This window comes from Stenella coeruleoalba, assembly GCF_951394435.1.
Source record: "Stenella coeruleoalba genome assembly, chromosome: 15".
Lineage (NCBI taxonomy): Eukaryota > Metazoa > Chordata > Mammalia > Artiodactyla > Delphinidae > Stenella > Stenella coeruleoalba.
The window spans coordinates 30,487,340-30,498,279 of record NC_137161.1 but is presented as its reverse complement, the minus strand read 5'-3'; positions in this window follow the sequence as shown (position 1 = coordinate 30,498,279).

Below are 10,940 nucleotides of genomic sequence, written 5' to 3'. Positions count from 1 at the left end.
AAACATGTGCCCTCCCTGGGTTCTGCACACCTTTCACAACTGACTTCTGACTGGTGCAGCAGGTCTGGTGTTGCTTTAAGTGTTGCAGACCAGGCTTGGAATCTCTTTAGCAGTCCAGTCCCGTCCAATCTTTAGAAGCCTTCAGGTGTATATTTATCCACACTCAATTTGATGTTAAACTTACCCAAATAACAACGTTTTTTCTTTCTCTTTTTTATTTTTACATTTGAAAACTCTTGACTTTTATTCATTGGCCTCTGTATTCTGACATCCTCCATTATTTAGCTTAATGACAGCTCCCTAAGGCCTATGAAACAATAGACTTGGATTTTTCAATGTGTGTGTTTATTTCAACACCATCCAGCAATTCTTCAATTCATGGGGGACACTCACTGAGTGTCCTACAATTCAACTCAATTCTGACACTATCTACCTGGAGATAACGTCAGATCCCACAGGTTAAGGGCTCAGCCCCACAACTCTGCCCCCCTCCCACTTCAGATACCAACTGCTGCAAGTCCAGGTTGTCACCTGTGCTTCTGACTGACTGGCTATAGATCAGAGGTTCCCACAACCCCTTTCTTGGATCTGATTAACTTCTTGCTCACAGAATGCATGGAAATATTTTATTTACTATATTACTGGTTTATTATAAAAAGATATAACTCCAGAACAGCCAGACAGAAGAGGTGTGTAGTGCAAGGTATGGAGAAAGGGTGAGGAGCTTCCATGCCCTATCCAGGCATGCCACTCTCCCCATCTCCACAGGTGTGACTGAATAAATCATTGGCTATTAGTGATTGAACTCAATCTCCAATCCCTGTCCCCTCTCTGGAAGTCAAGGGAGATGAGACTGAAAGTTGGTTGCCCTGGAAACCAGCTCCTCCATTCTTAGGGGCTTTCCAAAAGTCACCTCATTAACATAAACTCAGGTGAGGTTGAAAGGGGTTTGTTATGAATATCAAGACACCTTTATTGCTCTTATCACTTAAGAAATCCCAAGGGTTTTCAAAGCTTTATAACCAGAAACCAGGGACAAAGACCAAATATATACTTTCCATGATAAATCACAACATCACAGATGTGAAGGCAACAGCTGTATTCTGATCTTTGCTGCTAGACAGATGTTCATTGTACAGCCAAGAACCCTTCCTATAAATGCTTGAGAAAGCCTTGGGGTCCCAGTCTTAACACTTGCTTAGAATGTCTTTTCAAAGCCACCTCCTTTAAATACCCATATTCTGGGATGGTTTACCTTCAGGCTCCTTATGCTGGGATCACCCTGTTATGCCAGGTAGCCCTTGGGGAAGAACCTAAACAATCCTCCTTGCCTCTTGTGTGTGGCTACATCTGGTACAAAAAAACTAGTTCCTTTGACCCACCACCTCACAGGCTGCAGTTACTTCCCAAACACAGTCACATTTCCATTTAGATCTCAGACAGTCAGTTTGAGGCACAGTCTTTCACAGATCAACTTTCTTCGGTGAATCAGATGCCAGTCTGCTATGTCCTGCAAACTCCAGGGGGCACATATGGTGCAATCGAAGACCCTCTCATTTGACTCTAGATAAGGGAGAGCACCCCCTACCTCACCCCAAGGGAGATAGACCCATAGCACTCATTTTAACTCTCTTTCTCTGCCTTGCCAACTTCTTTTATGGGCCAGAGAGGGAAGGGTCATCTAAGGTTCCTAAAGCTGGTTTTAGAGACAGTCTTTCCACATCCTGCATAGATGGTCGAACAGGACTTCCTCTTGGTGTGGAGGCTGGGATGGTGCCACCTATTCTCTTAGGACCACAGCTGAAATCAAGGCACAAAGAGTCCAATCTTGCCATATGCATTTAACATCCTGCCACATTCAAGGGTGACAAACAACCAGCAGAAACTTCCAAACGTCAGGGATATTTTTTGACTGGAACATAAGGCTAAATTAAGCACTTCCTCTGTGGGAGGGAATGGGTTTTTTGGGGGGGTTGGGGGGTGGCTGATGACTTAATTCCAACTCTTTTTCATGAATGAATAAATAAATAAATAAATAATTCACCAGGAACATCCTCACTGCTCGGAAATTCCACAGTAAACTCAGCTCCCGACACCATTTCCTGCTGCAGACGGAAGATGGGTTCCGTTCCAGAGATTCTGGGCCCAGCCTTGGCTGGTTTCCCTGTATGGTGTGTTTATTTGGCAGTTAGCACCATCCTCCTGCATTCCTAGGTCCCATCACAGCTTTGCTCTCACTAGCTGGATACTGAGGAACAATGGAGAATGGGAGACCCACTTCAAAGAGCTTTCCCTTCCTCCATCTACCCATCCACTACTTCCAACTCCTTCCTTTTGCTCACAAAGCATACCCTCATTGGTATCTCCCTGCCTTGGGTTCTGCTTATCACCCAAGTCCCTGGAATCTTTCTGCCCTTATCACTCTATTGATACTGTCCTTCAATGATATCGTCTCCCATGGACCTTTGTACATCCTCATCTGTCTTACCCTCTTGGGATCATTTGGCTCACTAACCATTTCATCCTCCTTTGGTAGTGTTGTTGGTTTCTTTGGCACCAGGTCCTGGCTTTCCTCTCACTTCTCTGGCCACACCTCAGTCTTCTTCTAACTCTTAAATGTGGCGGTTCCTCCAGGTTTGGGGCTCAGCTCATTTCTCCTCTCAAGCCACACTCATTTCCTAGGTCTCGTGTCATTTGCCATTCATAGAGTGAAGCCCCACAAGTCTGTATCCTGGCTCTAGATGAGTCCCCTAACCTTTCATATAAACTCCCAATTATCAGATGTCTCCACTTGGATAAGCCTCAGGAAATTCAAACAAAACACGTGGGAAAGGAAGCTCATTTCCCCCACCCAGCCGTAAAATCTTATTTCTTTTTTCAAATTACCTGATTCATTGAAGGCAAAGTGTCGGTCCAGTTGCTCAAGCCAGAAATTCGGATGCTTTATCCAGTTTTGACTTATCTCCCTGCTCATCCTCCCACATCTACTCAATAACCAAACTCTGCTGATTGTAACCCCTTAAGAACCCTAATATCCATCTACTCAAGTTACACTGTGATTTTCTTCCAGATTACTGCCATAGCTCCCCAATAGTCCCTGTTTTTCTCCAATCCATTCTCCATTCAGTGGTTCATTTGTTCAAACAATATTTCTTAGAGCAGAGAAATTTATGTGGGCAGAGAAATTTTCCTGACATGAAAATCTAACCGAGGCACCTTCTACCAATTCTGATCTGCCCCGACTCCACATGCTCCCGTGTACCCTTCAGCTCCCGGGTCAGAGACCATCTGCCTCTCTGAAATGCCTTCTCTGGCCGCCCCCAGCCTCAGGGAGGCACACCTCCTCTACCTCCAAGAGCACTGAGTCCCAGTGCCTCCTCAGCCCCCCACACTGCAGATTACCTGTTCCGTGCCTCCAACATCTGCACTGCAGGCTCCCTGAGAGTAGGACTGCGTCTTGGTCTGAACTGTTCTACTCAGGAAATGTAGAATGAACAGTAATATAACAAAAGAGGAGAGTAAGTGATAATGTCAGGGAGGTGGGGTTTGCAATAGACCCTGAATCTGCAGACAGTCTGGGCAGGTGAAGCCATGCAGGGAAACATTCGGTGGAAGGAAGTGGCCCAGGAGAGAGGGCTGACAGTGACTAAGCTGGATTGTAGGACATTCTACAAGAAACTGACCTGGATTCTCAGGAATCTTTACTCTTAGGAGATGAAAAGTGTTTAGAAGTGAAATATCATGATATCTGCAATTTACTTACAAATTGTTTTAGAATGTTTTCATTGCTTTCAAAATGTTTCAGGAAAAATGTATATGTTTTAATATATATAAATATATCAAATATGAAAATATATTTCCAATTTTGAATCTAGGTGGTGGGGTATATTGAAAATTTATATAGGTGTTTGTCATACTGTTCTTTCCATTTTTTTATGTATGCCAAGAAATTTTCATAATACAAAGTTGAGGAAATACAAACTTTCCATTGATGTTGTGGGTAGAGAGGAAACTGACACTCAAGGAATAGGTGTTTATAATTAATCTTATGGTTTCATTTTTAATTATTATACACATAATTCATGTCAATTGTAGAAAGTTTCAAAAATGCAAATAAACACAAACACATCAAATAGAAACCACCCATAATCACACCTCCCAAGGGGAAAAAATGCTGTAAATGTTTTACCATATTACCATAATTACCCAGGTTTTGCTGTTGTGGCTTCCAAACAGCAAAAACAGCAAACAACAGGAGTCAGAACCCCACATCCCTGAAGTGCCAAAGCAGGGAGGTGGCTAGAACTTAGACAGGTCATCCCACTGTCCTGTCCAGTGCCACCTTCTGTTGCTCCCAATAGGCTCCAAGAGGGTAGCAGATGAGAGCATATCATTTGTGAGGCCTGAGGCAGAAAACTGGGACTAGGGGAGAGATGGACACCTTCTCAGGGAGTGATAAGGTCTCTGGCCTTGGTTACTATCTCTCAGTACTGGAACCCAAGTCCCAGTCTCTCACACATGCAAACACATCTCTGTGTACATAATATGCAAACATATCCCTACACACACACACACACACACACACACACACACACACACACACACACACACACATTTGCCATCTGCTCTGAAACGCCCAGAAACTAATTGGAGAAATTAATTCATGTCTTGCCTCTTTTTTTTTCTATTGAGGACAAAAAGTAAACATTTTCCTTCTCTCTCCTCTCAGGAAGGAGAGTTTGGGGAGGAAAATCATTGACAATTTTTTTGTGTTTCCTGGGCTCCCTATGAAACATGTCCCTGTGATGTCTGGATCAAGGGTAGATGAGTTGATTCTTTAAGACCAAGAGGAAAATGGGCCCAGCACAGTTGTGGCCACCAGGGCCTGTGACCAGGGCCCTCCCCAACTTCCCGGACTTCAAGAGGCCCTCCTGGCTGACTGCAAACCAGCATTCAAAGGAGGGTACCAAGCATAGCCATCTTGGCAGACAGGGCTTCGGAGCTAGGTTTATTTTTAGTTTTCCAAAGCAAACCAAGTGACATTTTCTTTTTACACCAGGGTCTTGTGCAGTAATTCATACCTATTGTACCAACAAGAGCCTGGGATTTGAGATAAGCAGCAACTTGGAGCAACTGAAGTCTAGACAACCTAATTCACAGAGGGGCTCCAGAGAGTAATTCACACCAGAGTGTCCCATCTTAAGACAAGCGGTCAGCCTGTTATACCCCATCCATCAGTCATTGGCTGTGGCCCACATATGATGGGTGAGTACATAACCTCTCAGGCATTTCTGGGCATAGGGATTTAGCACAAGGCAATGCTCAATAGAAGGACCAGCTGGAGGCCTTAGAAGACACCCTCACTCATAGTAGCTAAGGAATGTCATATCTGCAGCTAAAAGGGATCTAGGCAAGTACCAGACCATCCCCTCCTGCATCTTTTGTATGAGCGACAGCTCCAAGCTAGTTCTAGAAGAGATCCAAGTAGTTCTCACACTTGGAGGGAGCATCCCCTGGAGGGCTCCTTCAAACATATGTTGCTGGGCTGCATCCCCAGAGTACCTGATTCTGTAGGCCTGGGATGAGACCTGAGAACCTGCATTCCTAACAAGTTCTCAGGTGTTGCTCTTGCTGCTGGTGTGGAGTCCAGACTGTGAGAACCACTTCTCTGGCATGTGAGACAGGCAATTCCCAATGATTAAAGGCTGAGTTGTGAGAGCAGATGGGCTTTCCTGATAAAGCCATTCTTAACATCCTGTGCTCAGCTTCCCTAAGCACTGATTCAGGACAGAATTTGGGGAAAGAGCGCAGAGGAGAGAAAGGCCAGAAGCAAAGAAGAAGGCTCAGCTGCCACAGCATGAGGCTCTCACCCTGGCTGGGAGCCCAAGTTTTCTCAGTGAAGAATGGGGGCAGGAGGGCCCTGGCTCCTCTCCCAGATGGAACAAGGCCTCATGATCTGAGAGCCAGGTTTGAATCAGCTGCTCCTGGCCTCCACACCCCACCAGCGGCTCCCAGGGCCCATGCACTGGCAAAGCAGGGAAGGAAGGTCTCCCCCTTGGCTACCCGTGAGAAGCCCAAGGCCCTGAGAGCAGAAGGGACATGTCCATTGACCCAGCTCATTAAAAGCAGACCCAGGTTTGAGCCCAAGCCTCCCAAGAGACTCCCACAAGCGTGGAGAGGCTTCTTCTCATGTGTGTAGTTTTGTCCTGATCCTTCTCACACTCAACAGCAGGCCGGTGGAGCAAAGTTTCAGTGGCTCTCATCCCTTCCAGGTCTCTTTCCTTTGCAGGATCTGGGAAAGCTTTCTCTACATTCTCACACAGAACACTTCAGACACCAGGGAATTCCCTGACTGTCCAGTGGTTAGGACTTGGCGCTTTTACTGAGGTGGCCCAGGTTCAATCCCTGACCGGGAAACTAAGATCCAACCCCACTCCCCCCCAAAAAGAACACTTTGGACACAGGATGTGTGGGTTTTTTCACCAACTGGTTGTCCTATAATTTAACTCAATTCTGACACTCTCTACCTAGAGATAGCATCAGACCCCACAGGTTAAGACTGCCCCCCCTACTTCAGAATGTAAGTTGGTGGAGCCACTATGGAAAACAGTATGGAGGTTCCTCAAAAAATCAAAAATGGAACTACCGTGGGATCCAGCAATCTCACTTCTGGATTATATATCCAAAAGAAATGAAAGTAGGATCTCAAAGAGATATCTGCACCCCCATATTCATTGCAGTATTACTTACAACAGGAAAGATATGGAACCAACCTTAATTACCTGTCAATGGATGAATGGATAAAGAAGATATTGTTCATATATATACAATGAATATTACTCAGACATGAGAAAGAAGGAAATCCTGCCATTTGCAATAACTTGGATGAAACTTAAAGGCATTAATTATGCAAAGTGAGATAAGTCAGACAGAGCAGGACAAATAGGCCAAACTCAGAGAAAAAGGGAGTAGAATGGTGGTTGCCAGGGGCTGGGGTGTGGGGGAAATGGGGAGATGTTTGTCAAAGGGTACAGACTTCCAGTTGTAAGGTGAATAAGCTCTGGGGACCTAATGTACAGCATGGCGATTATAGCTAATAATATTGTAGTGTATGCTTAAAAGTTGCTAAGAGAATAGATCTTAAATGTTCTCACCACAAAAAAAATGATAACTATGTGACAGGATGGTAGTGTATGTAGGTCCATCCTAAACTCCCAATTCGTTTCACACTCTCCTTCCCCACCATGTCCACACGTCCGTTCTCTACATCTGCGTCTCTATTCCTGCCCTGCAAATAAGTTTATCTGTGCCATTTTTCTAGATTTCACATAGATGCATTAATATATGATATTTGGTTTTCTCTTTCTGACTTACTTCACTCTGTATGACAGACTCTAGGTTCATCCACATCTCTACAAATGACCCAATTATGTTCCTTTTTATGGCTGAGTAATATTCCATTGTATATACATACCACATCTTCTTTATCCATTCATCTGTTGTTGGTCATTTAGGTTGTTTCCATGTCCTGGCTACTGTAAATAATAGATAGCTAGTGGAAACAAGCTATAAAACACAGGAAGCTCAGCTCAGTGCTCTGTGATGACCTAGATGGGTGAGATGGGGGGAGTGAGACGCAGGTCCAAGAGGGAGGGGATATAGGTAAACATATAGCTGATTCACTTCATCGTACAGCAAAAGCTAACACAACATTGTAAAGCAATTATACTCCAATTTAAAGAAAAAAACTATATAACAGGATGGAGATGTTGGCTACAAATGGTGGTAATCATTTTGCATCAAATCATCACATTGTACAACTTAAACTTATACAATGTTTCATGTTAATTATATCTCAATAAAGCTGGGGTGGGGAGGGGAAGACTACTCTCTACCTCAGACGCCTATTGCAACTCTAGGCCTCCCATACTTCTGATGGATTTTGGCTATAAATAGGGAGTTCCCATAACTGCCTCCTCAGTTCTTATAATTTGCTACAATGGCTCACTAACTCAGGGGAACACTTACGATTACTAGGTTATTATAAAGGATAGAAATGAACCATCAGATGAAGAGGTACACTGGGTGATGTCAGGAAACACTCCCTATCCAGAGACTCTGTGGGGACCCTACCCTAAGTTACCTCATTAACATAAACTCAAGTGTGATAGAAAGGGCTTGTTATTAATAACAACAGACATTCATCACTTAGGAAATTACAGAGGCTTTAAAAGCTCTGTGCCAGGAACAAAGATCAAACATACAGTTGACCCTTGAACAACGTGGGTTTGAACTGTGTGGGTCCACTTATACATGGATATTTTTCAATAGTAAATACTACAGGACAACATGATGTGCAGTTGGTTGACTCCGAGGATGTGAAGAAACCTCAGAACAACTGTAAATTATACTTGGATTTATGCCCTTGTTGTTCAAGGGTGTATATTTCTTATCACACACAAGGGAATGAACACTCTATATAAACTGGCTTTAAGCAAAAAGGGAATTCATTGATTCATATAACTGAAAGGTCCCAGGGTAGCTAGCTTCAGGAATGGCTTAATCAGGGCTCAAACAATGACTGTCTCTCAGCCTTGCCTTCCCCCAGGTTGGCTCCCACCCTGGATTTAAACGGGTGGCCGCAGCTCCAGATCTCACTGCCTCTTAGCAGATCCAACAAGAAAGAAACACTTTCTGGTTACTTAGGTCCTGGATCAGCTTTGGTTAAGCCTGACTGGCTAACTGGCTTAGGCTTAGGTCGAAGGTGAGCTAGGGGGCTGAGAGTGAGGGAAGAGAGGCTCCCCAAGGGAAAATCTTCTACTAGGAAAAGGTAGAATGGAAGTGGAGCAGCAAAACCAGCAGATGTGCACCTCAGAGAATGCTGCCTACTTTTCTGCTTGCCTTGTTGTCTGGTTATCTGGTGGCCTTGTTTTCTAATTATCTGTTTGTCTGGTTACCTGGTTGCCTGATCAAAGGGGACCTGTTCGGGGGTAGGGTGCTCTGGCTGAGGGACCCATCTTTCCTCCATTAGACCCTGAAGCTGAAGAAGGAAAAGACACGACGTCTAGGGCCCTGGTTCCCAATTAGCTGTGGATGGAAGGTATGGTAGACATGTCTGGGGCAACATGAGGGAGAGTCCCCACTTCTCCTTGGGTGCTTTCCAAATAACTGAGTTCCTGGGTACTCACGCCTTGACTTGGCTGTTTCTACGGATTGGGTGCTACATAGATAGGGGGTACAACAGAGAACAAAGATCCTTGTACTGTTACCAAACCGAAATTGGGTCAGCTCACCTGCCACACCACAAAGCCAATTTACTGACACCGGGTTGTAGTGAGGAAAGTATAGCATTTATCGCACACACCAAGCAAAGAGTACAGTAAGTACCCTACTTACAAACCTTCAAGCTGCGAACTTTCAAAGACGCAAACGTACATTCATGTGTCCAATCATGTAAGTTAGTTCATATGTCTGGCATACACTGTCACGTGCATGCATCCTCTGCAAGTGGCTGTGCTTTTGTGTACTTTACTGTACAGTACTGTATAGAGTACAGTAGTACAGTATCTTTATTTCAAGCCCAGGATGTCCAGAAGCAAGGGTAAAAGCAGCAGTGATGTAGCTGGTACTGTTAAGATGTAGCATCGGTGATGTAGCTGGTATCTCCTACTGCTGACAATCCTTCAGCTCTACCATCTCTCACCTCCTCTCCCTCCTCCAGTCAGTAACTCTTCTTGCCTGTTCACTTGATGCCAGCCCCTGTGTGCCAGCTGTTGTACTGTACTATTCAAGGTACTGTTCTGTAATATTAAAAGTGTTTTCTTTTTTGTGTTTCTTTTTAACATCTTTATTGGAGTATAATTGCTTTACAATGGTGTGTTAGTTTCTGCTTTACGACAAAGTGAATCAGTTATACATATACATATGTTCCCATATCTCTTCCCTCTTGCATCTCCCTCCCTCCCACCCTCCCTATCCCACCCCTCCAGGTGGTCACAAACCACCGAGCTGATCTCCCTGTGCCATGCGGCTGCTTCCCACTAGCTATCTATTTTACGTTTGGTAGTGTACATATGTCCATGCCTCTCTCTCACTTTGTCCCAGCTTACCCTTCCCCCTCCCCATATCCTCAAGTCCATTCTCTAGTAGGTCTGTGTCTTTATTCCCATCTTGCCCCTAGGATCTTCATGACCATTTTTTTTTTTTAGATTCCATATATATGTGTTAGCATACGGTATTTGTTTTTCTCTTTCTGACTTACTTCACTCTGTAGTGAAGGTCCATCCTTCACTACAGAGTGTACTCTAGGTCCATCCACCTCACTACAAATAACTCAATTTCATTTCTTTTTATGGCTGAGTAATATTTCATTGTATATATGTGCCACATCTTCTTTATCCATTCCTCTGTCGATGGACACTTAGGTTGCTTCCATGTCCTGGCTATTGTAAATAGAGCTGCAATGAACATTGTAGTACATGATTCTTTTTGAATTATGGTTTTCTCAGGGTATATGCCCAGTAGTGGGATTGCTGGATCATATGGTAGTTCTATTTGTAGTTTTTTAAGGAACCTCCATACTGTTCTCCATAGTGGCTGCACCAACTTACATTCCCACCAACAGTGCAAGAGGGTTCCCTTTTCTCCACACCCTCTCCAGCATTTATTGTTTGTAGATTTTTTGATGATGGCCATTCTGACTGGTGTGAGATGATATCTCATTGTAGTTTTGATTTGCATTTCTCTAATGATTAATGATGTTGAGCATTCTTTCATGTGTTTGTTGGCAATCTGTATATCTTCTCTGTAGAAATCTCTGTTTAGGTCTTCTGCCCATTTTTGGATTGAGTTGCTTGGTTTTTTGATATTGAGCTGTTTGTGTGTGAAAAGTATTATAAACCTATTATAGTACAGTACTATATAGCTGATTGTATTAATTG